This window comes from Sus scrofa, chromosome 18 (assembly GCF_000003025.6).
Source record: "Sus scrofa isolate TJ Tabasco breed Duroc chromosome 18, Sscrofa11.1, whole genome shotgun sequence".
Taxonomy (NCBI): domain Eukaryota; kingdom Metazoa; phylum Chordata; class Mammalia; order Artiodactyla; family Suidae; genus Sus; species Sus scrofa.
The window spans coordinates 25,523,981-25,547,610 of NC_010460.4; the positions used below are offsets into that span (position 1 = coordinate 25,523,981).

Here is a 23,630-nt window from a genome sequence, read left to right on the forward strand (position 1 = left end):
TGGCCTAAGGGAAAGCACAGGCTGCCTGTCAAGTGATTAAGCATCTCTTGGCTATAAAACAAGAGGGGAAAGCATCACTCGAGTTTAGGGTTACCGCCCCTCGAGAAAGTGCAACAAAAAGATTTGTGTGCTTTTTCATTCTCAGATGGTCCATGAAGTTGATGCAAGTTGTAATTTGAAGATCTTTTCACTTGTTCAGTTAGCAGAGCTTCAGAGAAAACAGAAAACCAGTGCCAGGAAGGTAAGTAAATACCTCCGACAGCTGCCAACAGAGGAAAATAAACGCTATCTCTACCAGAAATAAGTGTTAACAAAGGTAGAAGTAGACATGGGATGCTCAGATCACCACTTAAGATGTTAATCAGTTGGACACAGGACATGTCTGCATGAGAAAGGGCTATATGGGTTTTTGTGGGGTTTTTTGGTTTTGTTTTTGTCTTTTTAGGGCCTCACCTGTGGCATATGGAGGTTCCCAGGCTAGGGGTCCAATTGGAGCTACAGCTGCCGGCCTACTCCACAGCCACAGCAACACCAGATCTGAGCCGTGTCGGCGACCTACACCACAGCTCATGGCAATGCCAGACCCTTAACCCATTGAGCAAGGTCAGGGATCGAACCTGCAACCTCATGGTTCCTGGTCGGATTCATTTCCACTGCGCCACAACAGGAACTCCCCAGAACTCTATTTTAAGTCATTAAACTTCTGTCGCTTTGCCTTCCTAGTCCAAAACCAGGGTGCAGTTAGCACGGATACTACCATGGCCCTGGAAGGTATTTTTGTGGAAAGGCATGCCTGTTCTCTGGGAAGCAACTTCCCAGCACTGGACAAAGTTCTCGCACGTGGTCTGCCAGGTCTTCTGAATTTAAATTCACTTTGGGTTCTCTGCACAACATCCTTTCAGTATAGTTTCTGATAAACTCATCCAGACTAATGCAGAAAATAAAATGTGGTATTTCTTAATTTTAAAGAAAGGCCCTAACATTCGGACTCATGTAGAACTGGGGGCAGGGAAGGAGCTGAAGTAGGGCCAACCATCATGGGACTCCTCGTTCTTAGCCCAGAAAGTAAGATGCTATACCCTCTGCTTTGGGTTCCAAAATCAGGAGTAGAAAGAAGCACATCTAATCTAAATCCGGGGTTACCGATAGTATTTCCTTCTATATCTTCTTAAATTTGGCCGTTTACATCTTTCATTGTGCCTACTTCCATCTCTCTGGTTCACCTCTCCTCTTCCTCCTCATTGGCTATTATCTGGCAATGCCTTGAGTCATCTCGCTGGAAACAAGGCCTTCTAGTTCACCTGGATTGAATGGGAACACAAGTAACTCAGATTACACCTTCACGTAGATGCCTTCCAGAGAGACCTTTGCTTTTTAATTGACCTTCCAGACATGAGGCCAAATGTCTCCAGCTCTAGAGATGTCTTATCCTGCTGTTCCATGGTCATGCTAAACACTCTGCAAACCTGTGAGCAAACAGGGTGGAGACAGCCCTCCATCCAGGGAGACTGCCTCTGTATACAATTTTAAAATAATAATAAAAGCAACCAAAAATTGGTCTGCTTTATTTATTTATTTTTTTGAGGCTAAAAAAAAGTGACATGAAAAATATATTTTTCTATATTATAACTAGTTATCTGGCACCAGTTTTCTTTTTTTTTTTTTTTTTTTTTTTGTCTTTTTGCTATTTCTTTGGGCCGCTCCCGCGGCATATGGAGGTTCTCAGGCTAGGGGTCTAATCAGAGCTGTAGCCACTGGCCTACGCCAGAGCCACAGCAATGCAGGATCCGAGCCGCGTCTGCAACCTACACCACAGCTCACGGCAACGCCGGATCGTTAACCCACTGAGCAAGGGCAGGGACCGAACCCGCAACGTCATGGTTCCTAGTCGGATTCGTTAACCACTGCGCCACGACAGGAACTCCCAGTTTTCTTTATTATAACCAGCTTATTGAATAGTCTTAGTGATTTCTAAGGATATATGCTTTTATATTTAATTATATTTTCAACATCTTTTTTACTTCATTGTATATGATTGGTCATAATAAATAGTATTTTGATTTTATGTTATATTTTAAAATCTAAAAGTGCTTATTAACACTTCCCTCCTTATTTCCACCCACAATTTTTTCTTTATATTGCCCATTTTTTTCCTCTAGGAAACTTTATTTATTTTTTGTTATTTTTTTATTACTCAAATGAATTTATCACATCTGTAGTTGTATAATGATCATAACAATCTGATTTCACAGGATTTCCATCCCACAGCCCAAGCACATCCCCCCAACCCCCAAACTGTCTCCTCCAAAGACCATAAGTTTTTCAATGTCTGTGAGTCAGTATCTGCTCTGCAAAGAAGTTCCGTCTGTCCTTTTTTCAGACTCCACATGTCAGTGAAAGCATTTGATGTTGGTGTCTCATTGTATGGCTGACTTCACTTCACATGACAATTTCTAGGTCCATCCATGTTGCTAAAAATGCTGGTATTTCGTTCTTTTTCATGGCTGAGTAATATTCCATTGTGTATATGTACCACATCTTCTGGGTCCACTCCTCTGTCGATGGACATTTAGGTTGTTTCCATGTCTTGGCTATTGTAAATAGTGCTGCAATGAACATCGGAGTACATGTGTCTTTTCGAGTCGTGGTTTTCTCTGGGTAGATGCCCAGGAGTGGGATTACTAGATTAAATGGTAGTTCTATGTTTAGTTTTCTGAGGAATCTCCATACTGCTTTCCACAGTGGTTGCACCAAAAAATTGGTCTGCTTTATATTATTGTCATATACCAACGCTTCTACACAATGATAGTATGGGGGTGGGGACTGCTGCCTCTAGCCCCACCCTTGCTACACACTGCTCTCGAGTCCTAACCCAGGATCCCTGGGAGAGAATGGCATTTTCTTTGATGATTTTCCGAAAACTTCTTTCTGGCATCCAGCCCTGGCACTCATCTGTCAGGCTTTCCAATGATCTATTTGGAGGTCTCTGTGTCTCTCACTCTGGAACTCTGTACCCTCTGTCCAGACACATTTTTCTCTGTCCTATTAATCTTATTTAAAGTTGAGATTCAAGCTGGTTCAACTTTTAGTTGAGGTAGGCTTCTTTCTCTTTGCTCCAAATGAGCGTAGGACCTACTTTTATTTTAAGCCAGTGACTTCAAGTGTGGATTTTGTGTATAAGAAACTGCTCATATTTGACTAACCCCACTCCCAGCATACTAAATACACCTCTGCCTCGCCCTCTTTGCAAACTAGGTTTTTAACATTTCCAGCTAAAATCCTACTTGGTCTCTTCTTCTTCCGTGAGAATCATCTTTGATTATTTAAAAAATACCTAAACCAGAGTTTCTCTAACCTTAGTCATTCGTGTACCACCTTCACAAGTTTTCCTGTATCTAATTCCCACTTAAATAATCACTTGTAACTATCAAAATCATGGTGTTTCCTATCAGTAGCATATATACCGTGTACTTCGGGAAACCTAGTTTTAAACCTAAAGTATCAATAACAGACATCTTGGGAGTTCCCATCGTGGCTCAGTGGAAATGAAAATGACTGGTACCCATGAAGATGTGGGTTCGATCCCTGGCCTTGCTCAGTGGGATAAGGATCCAGCATTACCATGAGCTGTGGTGTAGCTCATAGACGTGGCTTGGATCTGGCATCGCTGTGGCTGTGGTGTAGGCCCGCAGCTGTAGCTCCAATTCAGCCCCTAGCCTGGGAACTTCCATTTGCCGTGAGCACAGCCCTGAAAAGTAATAATAATAATAACAATAATAATAGACATCTTTCCACCAAGGAAGAGGAAAGCTATTCCTTCACAGTACAATATCATTTTACAGATCAAGTGAATTTTTAAGAGATGCTTTCACTTCACTGGTGTGGTTTTGAATAAACACTCAATGAGCCAGAGGTAAAATTGAATGATCTGCCAGCGGATTATGGAGTATTAGATAGAGGATAACTCTATACAGAATCTTCCATTTTGCTGAGTATCACGGATGTGCTTGTGTGTGTTCTAGGCTTTTATGTGGCTCTCTTTATGACTCTAAAACGTAAAAGTAAACTTCTGTCATCTGTTTTTCTTTTGTAATATATAACCTTTAAGTCACAAGAACGATTGCAAGAAGTTACCAGAAAGAAGTAGCCTTCAATAACTATTGCAAAGGGTAGGAAATTGAGGTTTTCAGGTGTTCAGTAACCTGAGCATTGGTCAAACCCTGAACTATCCTGTTCCAGCTATTTGGCTCTTCAGAATCCCTACAGTGTCTTTCAAAGGCCCTGGAGAATTGAACAGCTTTTGAAGCAAAATGACTGGATTCCCCAAACTGTATTAGGTTTCTCATCACTCTCATGAGAAAGGCTGTTACGGAGTCTTAGCAACAAAGCTGAAGAGGGAATGAACAATGTCCTGAATGTCTTTTCATCTGAGTAGTGAGATAATACACAGGAACTCCTGGGTTAATATGAGTTTCTCAGGCCATAGCCCCTCGACTTTGAGAAAACACTTTTACTACACTAGTTTTATTGTTCAGTTGTGCCCTTGTTACCTGAACACTATCAAGGTTAGATCCAAACTCTGTTACACTTCACGTGAGGCACTTAATTGCAGTACTTAGAATGTGGTTTCCAATCTGGTTGTAAAAAAGTGAGAGATATTTGTGTGCAGGGAGTAAGATGGTCGTTTGCCATTATTAAATCATAATGGTGAAGAAATAAAGTGATGTTATATGAAGACAGACATCAATAGAGAATTAAGTTATATTAAATAAATTTGACACCAACAAAAATATGTAGTATGCAAGCATCATATATTCTAAGAAATATTGTAGTTTTTTGAATTGAATTTAAAAATCTTTGATCAAATGATTCGATAAATTCCAATTTTTAACCCTGATGAAAATTGTAGATTTGTAAGGTGAATTGAACCATGACTCCAGTACAAAGACTTGGAATAGAAGGTGCCATATTACTGCAGTGATGCAGATTTCTGAGGATTTCAAGGCTGTGTTCTAAAGGGTTGGATAGACTAGAAGATGATTCTGATACAAGTTGCATCCATACTATCAGGGTTAGAGGGAAAAATTTACCATTTATTTGTCATATACCAATTTTAAATATTTATTTTTATGTAGAAAAAAATAATATAAAAACTCAGAACAAAAATAAGCATAAATAAAATGAGATTTGTATAGCTCTAAAAATTAAGTTTGAAATCTTGGAAATAAAACCAGTAGCATTATGGAAATGGAACCCTTGAGAGGTGAGGGAAATTGTAGAATGGAGAGAGACCAATGAATTAGAAGATGGTATTGGGGAATTCACTCATAACACAGAACATAAAGAAGAAAGATAAATGAATAAAAGAGATGAATTAGAAATTAAGAAGCTCTAATATTTGTCGGAGAGGTGTTACGGAAGAACAGACAAAAGTAGCAGAGAAGTAAATATGAAGAGATGACTAAGAATCTTCCTAAACTGAGGAAAGATTAAAAGTACTCTTTGATGAATTCCCATCATGGCACAGAGGAGACGAATCCAACTAGGAACTATGAGGTTGTGAGTTTGATCCCTGGCCTCGCTTAGTGGGTTAAGGATCCGGGGTTGTCATGAGCTGTGGTATAGGTCGAAGACTCGGCTCAGATCTGGCGTTGCTGTGGCTGTGGCAAAGGCCAGCAGCTATAGCTCCAATTCAACCCATAGCCTGGGAATCTCCATATGCCATGAGAATGGCCTGAAAATAAATAAATAAATAAAGTACCCTCTGAGAAGTTCCCATTGGTTTAAGCCTCAGTGGTTTAAGGGTCCGGTGTTGTCACAGCTGCAGCATAGGTCACAGCTCTAGCTCGGATTTGATGCCTGGGCCAGGAACTTCCACATGCCATGAGTATGGCAAAAAAAAAAAAAAAAAAAAAAAAAAAAAAAAAAAAAAATTACTCTTTTTTTGTGTCAAAGAAGTACAAATAAAAATTAGGGTTCTCTGGTGGCACAGCAGGTTAAAAACCCAGCATTGTCACTGCAGCGGCTCGGGTTGCTGCGGTAGTGCAGGTTCAGTTCCTAGCCCAGGAACTGCCACATGTCATGGGCATGCCCCACCCAAAAAAAAAACTACACCTAGACATTTTCTAGGGTAACTGCCTATCTATCCTTCCAGGATAAAGCGAGAAATCTGAAAAGTGATCAGCGAGAAAGACCACTTACAGAGGAACAGGAATTAAGCTGACAGAAGACTTTTGAGCACTACACTAGAGACCAGCAGAAAAATGTACAAAAATAAAAGGGAAACCCACCAAAACATTTATGACAGTATTACACAGAATGTTCCTAACCCATAAATTTGCAAATATAAGACAAAAACTGAAGTTAAACACAGTGAGAAATTCACTGTCGTAGTAAGCTATTCATTATGGCTCTTTTTGTGGTTTTACGAGCTTCGAAACAATGAGAATGTACGTCATCAGGGTAATGATTAAAACACTCTGTTATGCTGGTACCCAGGGAATATCATTCAGACATTAAAAAAGATCAAATAAGAAACATGTCCCTTTCTGTCATACATCCACCTATATGAGACTATCAAAATGCAGAGAAGAAGGCATAAAATGATACCAATATTTTAAAACTAAAATGATGCTGTGCAAAAAAAAAACCCACTCCACCACCCATATGTGCATATATTTGTATACGATTATGTGAGCAAGAAGAAAGTTATGGAAAAATACACACACTATTCATTAGTTAATAGTTGAAGGGGGAGTAATGGCACAGAAACAGATCGTGCAGGAGATGGAAAATGTATTGTTTCATTTATTATAGACAAAAATAAAAGATCAAGAGTTCTCATCTAAAATTCCTCAGTAAAGGCTCTGAAGCAAGAATACAAACAAGCAGAAGGAGCCCAACATGGGGGTAGAGAGAAGAGGATCTTTTGTTGTATTAATTTGCATTAAGGGGACAGAAGCATCTCTCTGGCCCCTATATAGACAGACCATCAGACAGACACAATTTATATAATGTGTTGGATGGCTGAACTTTGCCAACCCTTCCTGTGTAGAATGCTTATGTTTTCATTTCTTCCTGTTATTTTACCATTGTCTTTAATGTACATTTCTGATTAGAAACGATTACTTCCTGTTATAAGTTGATCGATAAACAGAAAGAAAGTAATTAAATGATTCATGTCTATTTTGTACTCTTTTGGGGGAAAAAATGCAGCAAAGTAAAAAAACATATCTTTTTCCAAATGAAAATTGCATTCTCACATAGATGAGACTAGAAGGTGAGATGGTAGGGTCCGAACAAAGAGAACTCCTTTGTGGAATTTTGCTATAAAATGAAGCAGAGATATGAGTCAGTGACTGGAGATATTGGAATTAAGAAGGTCTGCTGTGATGGCTGTTTGAATATAAATGATATCAAAGCAAGTATATAATAGAAATGGGAAAAATCCAATGGAGAAGGCCGATTGGATGGGTCATGAGAAAGAGATAATAATCTTGGAAGCACAGCCCACAACCCCCAAATAGAGATGGGTTCTGATGCATAGGTGATGGCTTGACCTTAGCTTGAAGCAGGACAGTCTCTCCATCATAAAGGGAGGGAAAGCAGAGTGTGCCAAGTGGAAATTCAAGTAGTTGAGTAGATTTGATGTCAGAAGGAAAATAGGTGCTTTTCTAACAGATTCTACTTTCTCAGCAAAATCAGAAGAAAGTTGGTCAGTGATCTTGAAGAGAAGGGAAAAGAATGTTGGAAATTTAAGGCTACCTCAAGGAAAAAAGCAGAACTATAAAGAAAAAAAAAAAAAAAGGTCAGAGGAAGAAAGCCAGAATAAAGTCAACAAACTTATATTTAAAAATGAGGTGACTTTACTTTTAAAAGGAAAGAAAACCTTGGCGTTCCCGTCGTGGCTCAGTGGTTAACGAATCTGACTAGCATCCATGAGGATGCGGGTTCGATCCTTGGCCTCATTCAGTGGGTTAAGGATCCAGCATTGCCATGAGCTGTGGTGTAGGTCGCAGATGCAGACGTGGCTCGGATCCCCAGTTGCTGTGGCTGTGGTGTAGGCCAGTGGCCACAACTCCGATTCGCGACCCCTAGCCTGGGAACCTCCATATGCCGAGGGTGCGGCCCTAAAAATAAATAAATAAATAAATAAATAAATAAATAAATAAATAAAGGAAAGAAAACCATGCTGACTGAGGATTATCTGAGGCCCGGAAGAGGGCTGAGGAGGTAGAAGGCCAAAGCTCTCTGCAGATTCCCCATTGGGAGAGTTTACATCTATTAGAAGAAAATAGTGACTCCTCACTCATTTCCTTGTCAGTCTACTAACTGCTTCTGTTTTTTTATGGTGCTTTAAAAGCTAAACTCAGCAAAAAATGCAGCCCAAGGCTGTGGTAGAAGTTGAACTGGTCAAGTTTCATGTTATGTATATCCTTTAATATAACCTTCTTATGCCAATAAGTGTGTCACACGTAAGTGAAATGTTTCGTTGGCTGGGGACTTAGCAGTATTGGTTTGGGTCTCAGATGGGTGGTTAAAACTCAGCCTCTCTTATGATCCGACTTCCCTGTCAAAATGTGCTTAGTCCCATCTAGAGACCCCATGGTTTTGTGGCTGTGCTCACGTAACTTTATTTGAGACATAGCTATTGGCCAAGGCAAAGAACTAAGTTTCTAATAATCTATTTCTGAAGAAAAAAATCAATCAGTCCCATTAATGCTAGCACTCCTGAGGGAAAAGATATTTGGTCAAATAACACTGAGATGCATAAAAAGGAATACAATGGGAAAACACTGGGATTCCACTAAGATGCCTCTCACCCATCCACTTCTTCCTAAACTATGAAGATCCACCAAAGTGCCATACGCTTTTGTCTCAGAAACCAGTTCAGCTTAAACGCTGACTTAGGGATAGTCCAGAGTTTGTGCGACTCAACACAGGTAACTGTTCAAATTTGAACTAAATAGCTAAAGCTGAATAAAAGTAAAAATGCTGTTCCTCAGTTGTACTAGCCACATTTGAGTGAGCAGCACAGATGTAAAACATTTCATCATCACAGAAAGTTCTACTGGACAGTGCTCATCCGGCCCATGCCAAGCCCCTATGATTTATCTCATCCTCAAGATTGCTTCTGGTCCGAGGGAAGCATAAAGAAATATGAATTTTTTATGCAGCCTCAGAACCACCTTGGACTTCAAACAGACCCCAAACTGGAACTCTGGGCTTTCCCAGTCTGGACCTGACTCAATGTAGACCCACATCAACCATCAGAGTTTAGGAAGAAGACATAGCAAACTTATGCCTCAAATGACCTAATGATGCCTGGGAAGATCGTTTTAAAACTATGAAGTGCTGTGTAAAAATAAAATATTCTTTCTATTTCCCTGAGAAATTGCCTTTACTTTGTTGTGGGAATCTCCCTAGATTATTATATTTGGTATTGGACTCTTCAGCTTGAGACAAATGCAGGAAATTTGGAGGCAGATCAGAGGAGACCCACAAAGATGATGAAAGGTTTGGAAAATAAAATCCTGTGGTTAAAGACAAAAGTCATTCATCCTGGAGAAAATTTTACAATTATCTTTAAGTATAAGCATGTACATTATACAGAAAATTACGTCCAGTTATATTAAGAGATGCCGTGGGCAGAATAGAAGAATCGGATCAAATGAATAGCACAAAGGGAAATCTGACAATGGGGGCAGAGCTGGAGCAGGCTATTAAGGAAGTTTAAGAAATATTTTCTGGAAAATCGTGGACATGGAGAACAGACTTGTGGTTGCCAAGTGGGAGGGGGAGGGAGTGGGATGGACTGGGAATTGGGGGTTAATAGAGGCAAACTATTGCCTTTGGAATGGATAAGCAATGAGATCCTGCTGTATAGCACTGGGAACTATATCTAGTCACTTATGATGGAGCATGATAATGTGACAAAAAGAATGTATAGTAGAAAATTGCAGTATAGTAGAAAATTGACAAAACACTGTAAACCAACTATAATGGAAAAAAAATAAAAAATCATTAAAAGGAAAAAAAGAAATCTTTTCTGGAAATATTTAAAAAGGCAGAAAAGCTTCCATGTAAGACATTTTTTGGTCAGTGACTCCTTCTGAGGAAAGCAGTCAGATATAATTCATTATGCATATATTACCATGTTATGCATACATTACCATGTGCACATCTGGTCCCAGTTGGTTGACCCAGGGATTGAGTCTGGCTCCTACAAGCCACCTGGAAGAGCAAGACCAGTGACCACTATGAGGGCCCTGTCCCACAGGGGCACTGTGTACTGGGAGTGATGTAGAGGATAAGGTTGTTGCCTGCCATTTTCTTCTAACTCATTATTTTTATTATGGAATCATCCCAATCCACCCCATAGAACCTGGGTTGGTTAATCAGAGGGTTAGTGTCCCCCAGCCACATGATCGGTTCAGAAATAACAAGTAACACACATCAATCTAATGAGATAATTTCAGGATTTTTTTTTTCCCCCAAAAACTGTTGGGAGCAGAGAATCTCTCTTGTGACTTGTGTTTGGAGAGGATAAGCCTCTTTCTAGTGATCTGGGGAGGGTTGCCCCTGCGGGAGAGTAGAACCGTAGTTCTCCTAATATACACTTCCATTCCATTTCTCCAGAGCAGATGCATTTGCACTCCTGCCAGGGAGCAAGTAGCTGGTGATACTGAGCAAACCCCTAACTATGGAGGCAAAGGAAAAAGGCTGCTCTTCCATACACAGAATTTCCATCCATCCCCTCTTTACAGGAACACACTCTCCCACCTTACCGTCGGTGGTCTTTGGCCTCGTCGAAGTTCTTTGAAATAAATGATTGCTCTTCTCCTTCTAAATAGTTTCCTCTGCCCTGTAATTCAGTTATCATTACACTCTGCTTTCCCTCTGCCAAACATTTAGTGAAATTTCCCAGCAATTGATGTCCTCTCCCCTGTCTTTTGAGTATTTTTTTTTCTGTCCTTTACCATATTTTTGGAGTATTTTTATCCCTTGCCATTGTTTCAGCGTCTTAGAAAGGAGATAAATGCGTTTGGTCGACCCATCATTTTTAAAGTATTTTTATGGTGACAGTAAACCAGAATACTTAAGAAGGAGTAAAAAGAATGAGGATGAAGAAAGAGAATAAAAAGTAAGACTTAATGTTTGCTAGTTGTTGTCATGAACAAGATGGCAGAGGTTAGGATGGTCTCATCAAGGGGCAACCCATTGTGTCCTTCCATATCCTCAGAGTAACAGACCGCAAATACTTTGGGGAGGTTGGAGATCAAATCTTGCTGGGCCCTGGCAGAGACCTTGTTTTTAGGTGTATGAAGCTGCAGTTTTCCCCTGGTTCAGGGAGAATGATATATGAGTTAATTTGGTTGTGGTTTTTTGGGGGAGGAGAGGGCAGTTTCCTGCTTTTGGACTGATTTCAGGTCCTTTCTTTTAGGCTGTTTTTGCTTATTTAACAAATATTTAATAACCAACTAATAGGCTCAAAGTATTAAGTTATACCCTAAAGAACAATGATGAAGATTCACATCTTGCTCCAGTTTTTTTTTTAATCTTTTAGAAAACAGCAATTTGTATATTACAAAATATCAGAAGAGAAGTATTTCTGAACAAAGAGGGCAGGGAAGGGCAGGAGCTGGAGATGAGGTGGCTGGGGCAGTGGTTATAGGCAACAAGAGAAATATTTGGAAGTTGTCAGTCTTTTGGTGCCAAATTGGAACAGTGGTATTTCCAGATGTCTTTCTAAAATCCCATCTCAGTAGCAGGATTAATATTGGAGAGACTTACCCAGTATGAGGGTGGGGGAATTTGTCTGGGTGAAGGCACCACTGCTAAAATAGTACTCTATTTTTGAGTTATACTCTACAACCTCTCATGGCCCTTAATTTCCTTATTTAAAATTTTTAAGATTGTTTCCAGTTCTAAAATTTTGGTATTCAAATCCAAATTTTGGCTTCTGAACGATCTTCCCATAGCCTTCCTGTTTTTACCACATCTTGTTCCCTGAACTATCAAATTCTTTTACTTTAACCTTGATGTGTAATTCCACATTACTTATTTCAGTCCCCACCCTAAATATATTTCTTCTTCCCAGTTTATTTTTAAGGGTTGAAGTAAAGTTCAAGTGAAACCTAGCAACCCTTAAACATAGAAAAAAAGAAAGAGTATAATTTCTTTTTTGGTATAGAAGAAAGACATTATTTGCAGCTCAAAACATACCAAATACTCCCAAATCCATGAGTAGAATTATATTAATTGTATTTTTTCAAGGATGTCCAGAAATGGGGTTTTGTTGACCCAAATGAATCATCCTACTGTTATGATAATAATAGTCCTTCCAAGCTGAGAAAGCCCAGGTTTTTTGATACTATAATGTACTGCAGTCATCTCTCGATCATATAATTTGAAGAACAAACTTTAAATTTGTTTTCCTTCATGATAAAAAGACTCTCAAAACTGGATGACTTTTTTTTTAGGAATAACTTTTTGAAATGGTCAAGTAGTCTTCATTTGTGTCTCTGAATATTAGAATCATCCAAGTTTGTATGCAAAGAAACTTTAACTATAATGATATAAAATTCACTGAAAAAATAGTACTATGCAAGGAGTGCTTTCTCCTTTTTCACAGGAAAAATGATAAAATGTGCATGGCATGCAAAGATAAACTGTTGGAGCTACTGTTCAACCAGAGATAGTAAGCCCAAGAGTGGTAGAAGTCCTGCAGGCTGATGGGATCAGTAGATCAGCTCTCAGGTTCAATACCAAGATCCCCCAGTAGGGGTGCTGCGGTGAAGTGTTAAGACTTTGGTACGAGTTGCCTAAAACTCCTTCCAGTCTTCTTCCAAATCAGCAATATATCCTTCTGCCACACTTCATAATCCCCTCAAAAACTTGCATTTTTCTCAAGGACTACCAAGCACATTTGATTTTTTTTAACATTGGTTTAATAATTTTTAAAAATCAAAAGAAGATAACAGGTGAAACTACATTAGAGAAATGTTACTGCATTACACAATATGATTTTGTCTTTGTCTTTTTTTTTTTTTTTTTTTTTTGTCTTTTTAGGGCTGCAGCATATGGAGGCTCCCAGGCTAGGAGTAGAATCAGAACTGTAGCCGCTGGCCTACACCTCAGCCACAGCAACGTCAGATCCAAGCCGGTCTGTGATCTACACCACAGGTCACGGCAATGCCAGATCTTTAACCCACTGAGCAAGGCCAGGAAGCGAACCTGCACCCGCCTGGGTATTAGTCAGATTCTCTTCTGCTGAGCCACTACGGGATCTCCCACAATATGATTTTAGAGATTGATCTGCTATGTGAGATCCGTGATAAAATTGTTGACTTTCATAGTTGGTATTTTACATGATTACATCAAAAAGTATATTTCATTGTATTATCATTCTTGTAACTTGAATTGTATGTATAATCAGAATCCCAGCAAGGCATTATAAATTCAAGAAAAGTATCTCTGCTATTACCTGAGAGACCAGTAAAATTCCTCAAATGTTCTGTTCATTATCTTCTACTGACATGGTTTTGTAAAAGGTGCTATAAAGGTAATTATATGCCGGTTTGTGATTGCAGTTGTACAGTTCCGTCGCAAAATCACTCCCATATCATTGGACAAAGGAAAAATAAATGGAAAGTGATGGAGGAGAGAAGGAGAGTCTTGGCAGTGGGAGAAAGGAATATCTTTTTTCCCTTTTCAGAAATTAATTTTGTGGAGGTCCTGCTGTGGTGCAGTGAGTTAAGAATCAGACTGCAGTGGCTCCAGTCACTGTAGAGGTACAGATTTGATCCCCAGCCTAGTGCAGTAGGTTAAAGGAACCAACGTGGGTCACAGCTGTGGCTTGGATTCAATCCCAGGCCTGGGAACTTTCATAAGCTTCAGGTGTACCCATTTAAAAAAAAAAACCAAACTAATTTTGTGATTAAAAAGAAGAAATATATACTCATTATGAAGTCTTTAGATAATAACTAAAGGAAGTGTGGTAACTTTCTCAGGTGACTTACTCAAAGACTTTTTTCTTAGAAGAAACACAGATTGAAAATTCTAACAAAATACAATGATGGCTAGAATACATCAAGGTTTGGGTACCGGATTCTGTCCAAAGCCCTTCCCCAAGTTTCCCAAGCCCATCTAATCCACAGAACAGTCCAGTGCAGTAAGCCTGCTGGCTTCATCATATAAATGAGAAGACTGAAGCTAAACAAAATTGGCCAGTCTGAGGACACATAGAGCCAGAATAGATAGAGCAAGACCAGAAAGCTGGACAGACCAACGTAAGTGCCCCTGAGCTGGACCACATCGCCGTAGGCCCGACCATTGCAGGAAACAGACTGTACAGAAGTTAAATCAGCTCACTTTACTAACTTAACAAGATAGTGACCAAATGCCAGTGGTTCCCAAACTATGTCCCACATTGGATTCACCCAGAGAGATTTTAAGATGCCTGACACCCAGCTCTCACCCCTTACTAATCCAATTATGCAACTAGTAGAAGGAGGAGGAAACCCAGTGTCAATACTTTTAAAGATCCCCAGGTGACCCCAAGTGCAGAAAAATTTAGAAACTACCGACTAATGTTGATTTGGGAGGTTACAGCCTAAAACTCACCCTATTTTCCTTAAATGTCACTTAGGATAAACCATTGGACTGAAAATTCTGGAAACTCAGACATTTGGCTGTAGGCTAAGACTGCTTGCCATGTGTGTAAACCTCTCCTTCCACCTCCACCTCCAAAAACCAACTACTAATGTAGATTGTTTAGACAATGGCACATGCCCAGGTAAACTAAGCAGCTGTAGCAAGATTTTTTACGCACTGGGGCAGTGTTGGCAGTGTTGGCTAAGTACAGAAAAGTGTGAGAGAAAAAAATTGGCATATGGCAGTTATGTTGATACTGCTAGATAGCCAAACAGGAAAATTTGGCCAAAAAAAAAAAAAAATCCACTTTGGGACCTAATTATTCTATTCGGCTGTCTACCATGAACAAATGAGTCACCAAATGACCTCATCACTTGCTTCATGTACTCCAGCACATTATAAATGAAATGCTTACTTGAGAAACTTCCTTTTGCTGTCTTTTGCAGGAGGTAGGAATCGAAGAGGATCTTACAAATAATCCAGGTCAGCGCCTTCACTGTAGAGCTGAGGGAAATGAGGCCGCACATTGCGGCCTTATTCTTGCATCGAAGCAGCAGGCCCTCCAGACCTCCTGCTCCAGTTTATGTTATCTTGGGACAAATACCCTGGGGTTGGCACAGTGCCAAGAAGGAGTGTCAGGAGGCCTGGCAGCAGCAGTCCGTCTGGGGAGGGGCGAGCAATGCTGACACTCACTGTATTTTGCTTTGAGGGTCAGGTGATGGAATCTGCCTCATATGACTCAAACATAGAAATTTTTTTTTTTAAGATTAAAAATGTCTCTCAAAACTCTCTCTCAGAAGAGCCTGTGCTCTGGCTTTTCTATGGCAGTGCAGCAACTTTCCTATCCTGGGGCTTTCAGGGCGATCGATGCAAGGAGTCCAAAGTCCCTGCTTTGTGACCTTCCCAGATCTTGAGATCTTAAGAGATCTTAACTGGCCTCAGTTCCTACAGATATGGGGCACCTACCAAGACCCAGATGACGTGGGACCTCAGAACGGTTGTGGTCCTTGGGCCTTTGCTCTGAATCCCTCACAGAAAACTAGAGGGCTGAGGAAGGAAGGACTAGGGGGCTGGACTTGGGATGGTTTCCTGGGATAGTTTCCTGATCCTCCGCACATTTATATTGTGGCAGCTCATCACCTGTACCCACACTGGTCTCCTAACCTCAGTGACTTAACTTTTTTTTTTTAAACTACATTTATTCTCATAGGAGGATCTAGAGGAGGGGGAAAGGAACAGTAATCAACCCAAATTAAGGTTTCCCCTCGAGGTACCAGGAGAAGTATAAAGATTAGTTATTTTAGGGGTGCCCATTGTGGCTCAGCGGGTTAAGAACCTGATGTAGTCTCTGTGAGGATGTGGGTTGTGATCCCTGGCCTCACTCAGGGGGTTAAGTGTCCAGCATTGTGGCGAACTGCAGCATAGTTTGCAGATACAGCTTGGATCCCTCATTGCTGTGGCTGTGGTGTAGGCCAGCAGCTGCAGCTCCGATTAAACCCATAGCCAGGGAACCTCCATATGCCACAATTGTAGCTATATAAAAAATATATGTATTAATTATTTTATAGAAGTAAAGCTTGACCATGTCTTAATATAATCAGATAAAGTTTATCCTAGCAAACCAGTTCATTAATGACTGTCTTACTAATAGACTTATGTCATTACAGTGTTAGAAATACTTCATTTATTCCCCATAGTAAATAGTGGAGAAAAAGATCACTGTGTTAGAGAGAGTATAACTTGCACTAATGTGGTCTAAAATAATAGCAATTTTGGAAGTCAAATCACAGATTTAGTTTGTATCAAATTTATGAATGAAACTTCTGGCATCTTTTCCACATGTAATGTCAATCAATATGGCTCCTCCAAAATATATCTAATACAGTTGGCTTTTGTGTGTACATTTTGTATTGGCTCCACCCAAGGGTGCTATTTAGGATGCTAGAATCAGGTAGGTTCTCTTTGCTGTGTCTTTATTTAAGCATTTCTAAAACTATAGATGTTAAACTGCCCTCTCCTTTTAATTCCTCCATCTCCCCCACCCCTGAAACCACAAATAGAAACTTTATCCATCTCCAGCTGAAAAACTCCCATCATCTCTCATTCTCCATTCCCACTACTCTAGGCAAAGGTCCATCACCCCCAAAACCTTCTGAAATTTTATATCTGTCCATCCAAACCATCTTTCCTCATGCCAAAACCTTCCCACTGTTACTCCCTTTGGCTGCATTTGTAACAGAAATGAAAATTTGCTATTGAAAAAGATGACTCAAATTTGCTTTCATAACACAGGGGCAGCTGCATAAATTATTATTTTTTGTTGATTTATTTATATGAAGGCAGGCCCTAGAACTCCAGCAGAATTGGAATAATTGGGATGATGAAGACATAAAATTCTCTACATAATTAAGGATTTTAAATAAAAAATTTCCCTTGGAAGTTAGGGGAGAAAAGGGGTTGGGAAACCTGGAACTAGAAAAGAAGCCTCAGGGGGGAAAAAAAAAAAGATTTAAGTAGAGGGCGAGGCAGAACTAGGTATTTAGAAAATTAAAAAAAAAAAAAAGCAAATGAGAATATCCTTTTGGTGAGGACGTCTGTGGATCTTGAAGAAAAGTGACATGTGATTGTCACATGTGATTGTGAAACCGAAACACCTCTGACTGAACACAGCCTAAACCCAGATCCGAGACTTGAACGGATATTTTGTTTTTTTTTTTTTTTAAATCAGAATTACTCACCTGGTGTCTAGACTTACTTAGGCTCAGTTCTTTGTATTTCAGAGCAAAAGGCATTCAGCGAGAGACAAAGTGAGAGGCAAGAAATAGATTTACTAAGATAGAACACTTGTGAGAGATATAAGCTCTGCCCCAAGAATCATGTGGGCTACGTTTTTATAATCCAAGGAAAGTGGGAAGGGGGAAAAGTCCATCTTCTTCCTCATTCTTTAAGTAGACGTCAGGTTTATGTCACTAGCTCCTCCTTCGTGTTGGGTAAGAGAATATTTGACCTTAAGTCAAACCAGGACTGTCGGGTACTTATTCAGATCATCAGAAGGGTGGTAACCTATGCTGAAATACGTTGAATCATCTCAGGTTCCCGTATGAGGGTCTCCTACTTTGTAATGTCATCTTTCCCTTAACTTTCTGTCCTTGGTCCTAAGGATCATTGTCTTGCTGAACTTGATGGCAGACTTCATTTTATCTTTCCTTAATGACCTGAGGCATATCTCGTGCTTTTATTTAGGGTTTTATAGTTAAGCAGACCTGCTTCATTCCAAGATGTTCTCATGGCTTATTAACTTACAGTGGTTCCCCCAAAGTTCCCTAGGTTCCCTTCTCTATCTTTGGTTTCCTCCTGGGACTTCTACAACTGCCCGCGTAACTCTCCTACTGTATCCCTTTCAATTGGAGAATTCAGGGACCAGAGATCCTCCATTTCTTCTGGTCAGAGAACCTCCTCTCTCTCTCTCTTTTTTTTTGGCACCTTTTTTTTTTTAATGAAATTTACAAATTCCAAGGTTCTCTGTATGAGTTCCAACACAGAAAATTCACCTTTGTGAATTACTAAGATAGTAAAAGGAAGGATATTAGCTAAAAACATTAATCATGAGTTGGGAACTAGGAGAGTTCCAGAGCAAAGAGCTTTCACAGTACTAAGTAAAAAACATCTCTCATTGCAATGTGTAGGGGAGGCTCTTCAATGGATGAAGAGGAAGGACCTTCACCCTGGAGGAAGGTCCCAGCTGGGACTGTTAGGGATCAACTTTGTATGTCAGACAGACTTTTGGAGGAGATTATAAACCTGGAACACTCTGCCCGAAGGTGAATTACATCCACTGACTCCTTCCTCTTCAGAATCCCGTGAGGGGTGCTTCTCTTCTTCACTAGTCAATGCAGGAGTTCTGGAGAGCTGCTTGAGGTCATCCAGTCACATTAGGAATGTCCATCCTGTGACCTTTCTCTCCTCCCTCCCATTCTTCCATCTTTCATTTCTTAGAGAAAATCAAGGCTGAAAGAATAAGCAATTCTTTAAAGAAACCAAGCCACATCCCCACCCCTGAGATTCTTAAACAGTATTGAAACTACTCCTTTAACAAAGGAAGTGAATAGCAACCTTAATAAGTCTTTTAAAATTACTTACTCTCTGGGTCTTAAATAAGACAGGGATTTCTATTTTGATCAGTGTTTTATTCTCAGCTCCTAGAAAAGTATCTAGATGATAGATGGTGATAAAATGTATGTGCTAAATGAGATAAATGAATGTTCATATGGCCACATTATCCTCAAACCCTATAGAGATGTCTGTTACATAAAACGGGTAAGGAGCTGGGCATTCTTAGTTTTGAATATGGAATATGTGTGTAGGGAGAAGAAATAACATTACACTTTATAAGCACTGTATTATAAGTGGAAAATGCTGTGTCTAAAGTAAAACTGTATTTTTCTTTTTTTGGCATATGGAATTCCTGGGCCAGGAATCAGATCCCAGCCACAGTTGTGACCTGTGCCACAGCTGTGGCAATGTGGATCCTTAACCCACTATACTGCGCCAGGATCGAACCTTCATCCTAGCACTCCAGAGATGCCGCCAATCCCATTGCGCTGCAATGGGAACGCCAATAAAACAGTATTTTAAATTGGCACTGTAAAAGATACCAAAAAATTAAAAACAAACAACTAAATAAAACAGCCTGATGTTAGTGGTGCTTTGATGAATGTAGGAAGAAGAACAGCAGCTGTGTGTGGCATGTTGCAGGGCAAAGGGCCTAAGCAGGAATAAAGAATTAAGAGGGAGCAGAAATGATGAGTAGTAGGAGATCAGGGAGACCTGGGGAGGCGGAAGGGCCTTCCTTCCACAGAACAGAGGATGGCAGCCAACTGCTTGGATTTCAGGGAAAGGTGACCTAGAGAGGCAGGAGAATTTAGGAACAGTTGAGTGAATGAATTGCGAAACCACTCTTTCCCTGTAGACATACTCCCTGTCAGTCTAGACCTTTATCTCAGCCTGAGATTTGGAACCTAAACATCAGTCACAAGTTGTCAGATGAAAGACCAAGAGGAAATTCCACTGACAAGTTCTTAACAGTGGACCAACACAACTGCACACCAGGAATTAATGAAGATGAGCTGAAGCTTCACCAAGACTCTGCTTCCACGAACCCTCCTCACTCTTTTCCTGAACTGCTCTCTATCCCTGGACCAGGCTCTGCCCAGCTCTTGACACAGAAGAGCTAATTTCAATCCTATCTTTGGCCGCTCTGGACACTGAAAGCAAAAGATAAAAAATAAACAATAAACAAGAGGGCCTATATTAAACTAAAAAACTTTTGTACAGCACAGAAAATCATCAACAAAGTAAAAAGGTCACCTATGGACTGTGAGAAAATGTTTGCAAACCACATATGTAATAAAGAGTCAAAATCAAAAAACATACAAGGAACTTACTGCTACTCAGGAGGAAATGCAATAATAATAATTCAATTAACAAATGGACAAAAGGCGGAGTTCATGGCTCAGCAGAAATGAATCTGACTAGTAACCATGAGGACACAGGTTTGATCCCTGGCCTCGATCAATGGGTTAAGGATCTGGCATTGCCATGAACTGTGGTGCAGAATTGCACTTCCTCACCCTCTTTTTAAAAAAATTTTCATGAGAAACTATCCATGGCATAATGATACCATCTTAACCATCTTTCGGTGTACACTTCTGTGGTATTAAGTACATTTATATTGTGCAACCATCACCCCATCCATTTCCAGAACTCTGTTCATCTCGCAAAACTGAATAATACCCATTCCCTCTTTCTACTCACCCATGGGAGACACCAATCTACTCTCTATGATTTCAGCTATTTAAATACCTCATATAAGTAGAATCGTACAGTATTTTCCTCTTTGTGATTGATTTACTTCACTTAGCATTATACTTCCAAGGTTCATCTATGTCATAGCACATGTCAGGACTTCATTCCTTTCTAAGACCCACGAGTGTTCTCTTGCAGACAAATACCACATTTTTCTTATTTAGTTATCTGTCAATGGAACTTAAGTTACTTCCACATTTAAGCTTTTGTGAATAATGCTGCTGTGAACATGGATGTACAAATATCTCCTTAAGATCCTGCTTTCAATTTTTTGGTTATATACCCAGGAGTGGAATTGCTAAATCATCTTATAATTTATTTTTAATTTTTTGAAGACTGTTGTATTTTATTCTGCAGCAGCTATACCACTTTACATTTCCACTAACAGTGTGCAAGGGTTTCAATTTCTCCAAATCCTTTTCAATACTTGTTTTCTTCTTTACTTCTTTCTCCCTTCCTTTCTTTCTTTCTCCCTTTCTTTCTCTTCCTCTCTTTCTCTTTCTTTCTTTCTGTCTGTCTGTCTCTCTCTCATTCTTATATTAGCCAGCCATCCTAATGAATGTGAAGTGGTATCTCATTGAATTTTCATTTTCATTTATTTAATGACTATTGGTGTTGCGCATCATTTCATGTGACTACTGACCATTTGTATATCTTCTGGGGAAAAATGTCTATTTCAAGTTCTTTGCCCATTTTGAATCAGGTTGTTTGTTTTGAATCCGGTTATTTGTTGAGTTTTAGGAGTTCTTTACATATTCTGGATATTAATTCCTTATTAGATATGTAATTTGCAAAATTTTATGCCATTTTGGGGTTGCTTCTTTACTCTGTTGGTAATGCCTTTTGATGCACAAAATTTCAAACATTTTATGAAGTCCAATTTCTCTGTTTTTTATTTTGTTGCCTGTTCCTTTGATGTTATATCCAAGAAATCATTGTCAAATCCAGTACCATGAAATTTTTCCCTAAACCTTCTTCTAAAGTTTTATAGCTTTAAGATTTTGATTTATTTTTAGTTAGTGTATTAATCTGATATTAGATAAGGGTCCAACTTCATTCTCTTTTATATGGATATTAAGTTCTCCCAGTACCATTTGCCAAAGGGACACATTTTCCAATTTCATGGTCTTGGCATTCTTGTCAAAAATCATTTGACCATATATTCAAGTGTTTACTTCTGGGCTTTCTATTGTATTCTTTTGTCTATATGTCTGTCTTTATACCAGTACCACACTGTTTTGATTACTGTAGCTTCGTAGTAAGTTTTGAAACCAGGAAATATCCTAGCTTTGTTGTTGTTTAAGATTTTTTTTTTTTTTTTTTTTTGGCTATTTTGAGCCACATGTGAATCTTTAGGTCAGCTTATCAATTTCTCCAAAAAAATGTGTGTGATAGCATAGTTAAGTGTGAAAACAACCCAATATAGAATTAGAATGTTCCTTAGAGATCATTCAGCTCCACACTCTTACTCTATAGGTGAAGAAACCCATAGAAAATTGGGATAAATTTCAATTCATGAAGTGAGCTTATAGAAGAACCAAAACCAGAACTTAGTTACCTAATTCCTAATCCAACATTCTTTCTGCTATATCATGCTACTTTTCTAAGAGAGAAGATTGCAGAACCCTACAATAGAAAAACAAAAGCAAACAAAAAATCTTACTGACAGCAATCTGTAATTAGAACTGCTTAACTGATTTTTTTACCCCACCTTGAGCACCAAACATTTTGCTATAGTAATAAGAGTTACTTTTGGAGTTCCCTTGAAATAAAAACAAACCAAAAAAATAAATAAATAAATAAAACAAAAAAAAAGAAGAAGAAAAGAAAAGCAAAGATCAATGAAACTAAAAGCTGGTTCTTTGAAAAAATCAACAAAATTGATAATCCTGACAACACAGTATGGTAGGTAGTATTATCCCCATTTTACTAAAGAGAAAATTGAGGGTCAAGCAAGTTAATAATTTGCTTAATTTTACACAGCTAGAAAGTGGCATTCACATGTCTAATATTTCTCTTGGCTAAGCTCTGAGGTACTGTCTCTTTTCTGAGCATGGTCACTTCTACATCTTTGTTCCCCTTTCTAGGTAGTAGTCCCTAACCTGTTGCAGAGTTAAGGAGTTAGGATAAGTTGTAATGAGCTTTCTTTGCTAGGAAAAGCCAGTTCCTGATTGGATTCTGGGTTGAAAATGGAATACAAAACTAATGCCCTATTTCTAAAATAACAGTCTCCCCTGACTGCGGGATTATGTTTAACCCTTCACATCCACTGCAGTGTGGGCATGGTAGGATGCAATTCACCTCGGTTTTGCACAGCTCATTTCTCTCATTGGATGTATTTCTTACCTATCACTTCAACAGAAGGTGTTAAAATTTGATAGAGATAAAATCTTGTACTTTTATGCATGCAGAGTGATTGTTAACATCTCTCACAGAACAAAAATAAGAAGAGCGTAGGTTGAGGAAAAATATAGGTCTACCCACAGTTTTGCAAGAATTTTTCTTACTGCTTCTTCCCAAATGATGATAATAACCAGCTCAGGATTGATTAGATGGCATAGATTTTAAAACTTTAAATGGAAAAAATAAAACTCTTTATTAAAAAAAAAACAAAAAACTCTTTATCTAGCAAAAGAACTCTTTCCTTTAAGGAGTTTTACGCTTCATATTTTAATGGCATAGCCCTTAACTGTTTACTTTGAATTGTGTAACAACTGGAAAAGTACACATGGTACTTAAGTATGCTAAGCTTTTTTTTAACCTCTAATGATTTGGTTTATTTAATAGAGATAATTTCACGGCATAAATGAAAAACCACAGTTTTCCTGAATCACTTTTACCCTGTGTTATTAATGCAACTAGCATTATCAGCAAAATAAAATTACTCAGGACATAACTCTTTTTCTTTTATTTTCTGTGATGGTGAATATTGTGTGTCACATTGGCTAGGACATGGTACGTACACAGTTGGTCAAACATTATTCTAGATGTTTCCATGAGTGTATTTTTTAGATGAGATTAACATTAAATCAGTAAAGTCTGAGTAAAAAGCAGATTCTCTGCTACAGTGTGGGTGGACTTCATCCAGTCAGTTGAAGGCCTTACTAGAA

General features: G+C 39.1%; 1 long non-coding RNA gene across 2 annotated transcripts in view; it reads left to right on the plus strand.

The window, feature by feature from the left end:
* Window positions 1–242, plus strand: part of LOC100514329 — a 243,374-nt gene extending 243,132 nt beyond the window's left edge. For both annotated transcript variants that reach the window (XR_002340407.1, XR_002340408.1), the window contains one exon: window positions 146–242. This is a non-coding gene — a long non-coding RNA (uncharacterized LOC100514329). The remainder of the gene's footprint in view (window positions 1–145) is intronic.